Source organism: Hevea brasiliensis, chromosome 13 (genome assembly GCF_030052815.1).
Source record: "Hevea brasiliensis isolate MT/VB/25A 57/8 chromosome 13, ASM3005281v1, whole genome shotgun sequence".
Classification (NCBI taxonomy): Eukaryota; Viridiplantae; Streptophyta; class Magnoliopsida; order Malpighiales; family Euphorbiaceae; genus Hevea; species Hevea brasiliensis.
This window is the reverse complement of record NC_079505.1, coordinates 2419163-2424492: the sequence shown is the minus strand read 5'-3', so window position 1 is coordinate 2424492 and position 5330 is coordinate 2419163. Positions and strand designations below refer to the sequence as shown.

At 33.3% G+C, this 5330-nt stretch overlaps 1 pseudogene; it reads left to right on the top strand.

Annotated features, from left to right (window-relative positions):
• The first annotated feature begins 468 nt into the window (after positions 1–468).
• LOC131169156 (choline monooxygenase, chloroplastic-like) lies at positions 469–4986 on the top strand (annotated as a pseudogene).
• Positions 4987–5330: the final 344 nt, after the last annotated feature.

The following is a 5330-nucleotide window of genomic DNA, read 5'->3' as shown; positions in this document are numbered from 1 at the left end:
TTTTTTCATTATTTAGATAATAGAAGAAAAATAAATAGGAGAATAAAAATAAATTTTATTTTTTTCTAATTATTTTTTTTAAATTAAAGAAAAAATAAGAAAAGTAAAAAAAGGTAGGCTTTGGTGTCAACCTTTTTACTTTCTCTATTTTATTTTTCACTTATCCAAATACAAAGAAAAAAAATAAAAAATAAAAAAAAATTTACATTTTTATTTTCCATCCCCTCCTAAAATTTATCCAGTGTAATACTTTATTTGGATGATTCATGAAAAAAAAATATAAAAATTAAAGATAAATTAATGAATTTTGATTTAATAATATTATTTTTAATTTTAATTAAATAAAAAAATTTTAAAAAAAAATTGTAAAAGAGTGGCATCATCGATTACAAAATATAAAAAGGAGATTCTTTGGTGAGAGGAGCCAAAACCAGAACTGAAAGACACAAGAGTACCTTTGGAATGTCGATGTCGTTTGCTTTGAAGCAACCGTCGTAGCGAAGACAATGGCCATCGCCACCGAGTGATCCCTTTGAAGCTCATCACCGCATGAGCTTCAACCTAAAACTCATACTCCAATTCTCGCTCAAAATCGGCCCTTCAAGGTCTTATCGTGTTCTTCACAATCCAAGCTCTCTCCATACTCATTGTCGAAACTCGTCGATGAATTTGACCCTCGCATTCCTATAGAGAAAGCCCGACTCCACCCGGCTCTGTACAGGCCCTTCATTTTACGATTATGAGCTCCATCGTGTCTTCTATGGAGGATGGCAGGCTGTTGGTTAGTTCCTTTTTTTTTTTTTTTTTTGGAAAAGAGTCTCAAGTTGCTTAGAACAAGTAATAACACAAGGAATTTGATAATTTGTTATGATTTTATCAAATAAGGCAATTTAAGACTAAATTCAATTCAAATCTTGATTGGGTTTGCCTTGTATTTTCATTATGCATAGAGTCTTCAACTCCTAGCGATTAGCATACATCAAACATATCATAACACAGGGGAAGTGGAATCTTAGTTACCAATTTTTGGGTTGTATATTGAATTTCAGGATACACTCAACTGATAAAGGATCCTCGTGACTTTTTCACTGGAAGGTACATTTATATAGGTAGAAAAATTAGTTCTTTTTATTTTTTTTTTCTTGCTTTCTTTCAGTATGCTTACATCTGAATGTTGCTAATCATTCGGGCTCCATTCGGTTCTTAGAAGAAGAAAGGGAAACGCTTGAATATGACTTCCATTTGTATGCATTTCAACATATCTTTGTCCCCTTTTTTCTTAGAACCTAATAGAGGATCTGCTTTGGCAGAATTGGAAATGTATAATTTCTTGTGTGTAGAGATGATGATGGCAGGGTTCATGCTTTTCACAATGTGTGCCGCCATCTTGGCTCTCTTCTTGCATGAGGAAGTGGGAAAAAGCCTTGCTTTGCATGCCCTTACCATGGGAGTTTACTCGTGCTGCTTCATGCAAACATTGTGGAATTCGCTCAGCCCCTTTTCTTGCATTTTTTTTTTAATCTTGATTGTAGACAAAGAATAGTATAGGTTCAGCTTAATATATATATATATATATATATATATATATATATATATATATATATATATGATCATTGCCAAAACATCATGGTTCATCTTAGATTAGGAACAACTTTTAGAACACTGTTTAGTTGCTAAATTTTCTAATGTTGCTTATGTAGTTGAATTGGATTGATGAATTCTAACCTCAACTGCTACATCATCTAACTGGTGGGAGAAATGTTAGGCTGTGCTACTGTGGTATTTGGTTTTTTTCTTGATCCATTTTTCTATCATACATTTTCTTTTCCTCCAGCCAAGCTTTACATTATTCACTAGCAGCCTAGCGCATGGTATATGACTGTTTACAACCTTTCATGTCTCTCGAATTTAAGAATTTAAGAAGTTACCATGGGTAACATCTCGTGTTCTTTTCATTTCATTCCCCAACCCCACCCCCTTAAACCATAACTTCATAACTGAAGGAATTGAGTTCACTTTGCATATAAATATACTGAAGTTTAGCATTACTATTCTTATAATAAGCTATTTCAGGGTTTTAATGTGTGTCCATTCTTTTTATGCAGGCTTGGACTTTTGGTTTAGATGGAGCACTTCTTAAAGCAACAAGAATAACAGGGATGCAAAATTTCAATGTAATTGTATGCCAAAATGTTATAGTAGTAATCAATTTCCATTAATGTATGGCAATTTTAGAATCATTGGATAATTTAGTTAATTTATCTTGCCTTGGAGAATAGGAGTTTGGGCTTACTCCACTAAATTTAGCTACTTGGGGGCCATTAGTTCTTCTCAGTGAGGTCAGAGTGAATTCAACTCATCAGGAAGTTGATGGCAATATGGTGGAAAATGAATGGCTTGGTAGCTGTTCTGATACACTGGAAACCAATGGAGTTGATTCTCCTTTGAGTTATGTTTGTAGACGTGCATAATATTGAATGTAACTGGAAGGTAAGATGCTTAAATATAAGTGTACTGAATTTCAGCATCAGATTTTAATAAAAATAATTTTAGACAGGAAACCCTTTATGCAAGGTGAATATGGGCCCTTCCAGTTCCCTTTATGTTTTCTTGCAGTGAATTAATTCATCTATTCCTTGTCCTTGGCAATGAGCTAACTCTACAGTAGACTTACGACACTGAAATTAATATCCATTAATTGCACTGTATAATTTAATTTCATGGACTGCTGATTCCCCTTCCTCCTTTCAGGTGTTTTGCGACAACTACTTAGATGGTGGCTACCATGTCCCATGTGCACATAAAGCTTTGGCATCTGGTTTGAAGCTTGATTCTTACTCCACCATAGTACGCATCTCGTGCTTCCTTGTCATTCTTGAACATTTTGTTTTTGTTTTATCAATTGTAGCATTTGATTATGATAGATCTAGAAGACTGCCATGACTTTTGCTCATGGTCATTGAACTTATCTCCAATTTCAACATTGTCACTGAATTTCAATTTGTATGATACAGATCACCCAAATTTAAGTTGATTTGATAAATTCATCAGTGCTAGATTTTGATAAAATATAAATAATATTTTTGTACATGATAACCAAGTAAAAATTTTCAAATATATTTTTGTAAGCTCAGAGCTATTATATTTTATCATCACATAAATAATTTGGCTAAATGTCTACAAAAATTTAGTAGAAGCAATCTTATTGAATCAAAATCAAGGTTTGAGCAATTTTGCTAATACAAATTGAAATTCAGTGACAAAATGACTTTTATTGAAATTAACCCAATTTATTACATAAAAGCATCATATATATATATATATATATATATATATATATATATATATATATATATATATATATATATATATATATATATATATATATTATTTTTTTTATAATTTCATTGTAAGTGCCACCTAAATTACTACTTTTTTTGAGATAGATATACGAAAAGGTCAGTATCCAAAGATGTGAAGGTGGCTCAACTAGAAGTGAAGATGATTTTGGTCGGCTTGGATCAAAAGCTTTATATGCTTTCGTTTATCCTAATTTCATGATTAACAGGTACATAATTGGGTGGAAGTTGTAATAATGACTGGTTTATTTGTTGTTCCCATTCTTTTGTATGCTGAACCATTTCTGGGTTTTACAGATATGGACCTTGGATGGACACTGACCCTGTGCTTCCCTCTCGGACCCATGAAATGCCAAGTGATATTTGACTACTTTATTGAAGCTTATCACAAGGTACCATCTCAAGTTTACTAATTCTGCACTGTGTAATATTTAAGATCTATAAATATTGTGACTACCTCTCTCTCTCTCTCTCTCTCATAGATGCTAAACTGAGTAGTTGCTTTGGTTTTAACCAATAACACATGCTCAAATTGTTGTCACTTCTGCTGTAGAGAAGAAGTAATTATACAGAGAAGCGGTTGTTCCATCTAGGATCCTGCATAGAGTGGCAAGCCAATAATGAATGGGCATGTATACATGGATAGGTTTACATGTATACATGGTTGGGTCCCAAAAATTTTTAACCACATTACAATTTTTTTTTATTAAAAAATAGTAACTACATTTGCGCATATGTCTAACTACTATTGGGTTGCCATTTCAGGTCAAATGCTAACATGGAATAACAACTTTATTATATAATTTCTCGTAGAGAAGGGCATTTTATGGATTTTTCCCCTTGTTTTATTTGTCAAAAAATAAGTATTCAACGATGTTCTATGTTCAACCTAGCATGGATTAAATATTTGTTTTTCATTTGCCAAGGACAAAGTTATTATCTCTTGATCAAAGTTATTATCTCTTGATTTGTTGGCATGTGTGCTATTAATTACTGAATGTAATTAACAAGAATCCATTCTAATGATATCTGTATTAATATGTGTCCTTAGGATGACAAAGCTTTCATTAAAAGGAGTCTAGCAGATAGTGAAAGAGTACAGGTACAGATAGACTACAGTTCTTTCTTGTAAAATTACTGGCTATGTTGCAGATCTTTTAGGTTTCTTACATGATTTGCAGATAGAGGATATTACGCTTTGTGAAGGCGTTCAGAGGGGGCGTGAATCTCCAGCATATTGTAGTGGTAGATATGCTCCCACAGTTGCGAAAGCTACGCATCATTTCCACCAATTGCTTCAGGATAATATTAAAATGTGAGTGTCTTGATGCCTTAATCACAAGTTTCATGGGTTCAAGGTTTGGTTAATTCAGTATGAAGTACAGTCATGCACTCACAAGATTAGGCAAGATCTTCAAGTACTCAATCCCCCCACTTTTTGTGCATGAAATATCAAATACATCAAGTTCTTGGTACTTGGTTTTATACAAGCGATTTGAATTCCCCATCGATTTTATTGTTGATACTATATAAGATGAAGACAATCAAAATAATTGCAAGTAGGGTGTGCAATCGATTTTTTTGGTTCCAAACCAAACCCAATCGATCTGTATCAAAATCTTATGAAATGAAAATAGGTAGAAGAATTGAATCAAATTGAATTAAATTGGTTTAATTCATCATTTTTTTAATCGAACCAAAAAAATCACAAAAGTTTCAATGGGTTTGTCAATAGTTGAACAAAACCCAATAATCACAAACCACTGAAACCTAGACCAAATGACAAAGGAATCGTTGAGAGAGAGAGAGAGAGAGGCTAGACGATGTCAACGAGACAAGGAGCAAAAGGCAGGGGTGAGGTAGAGAGCGAGGGTAAGAGAGGCTGAGTGTTGGTGAGACAGATAGAGACAGTGAGGGACAAGGTGAGACAGATAGATCGAGGGTGAGGGAAGCAGTTAGACAGTTGATAGG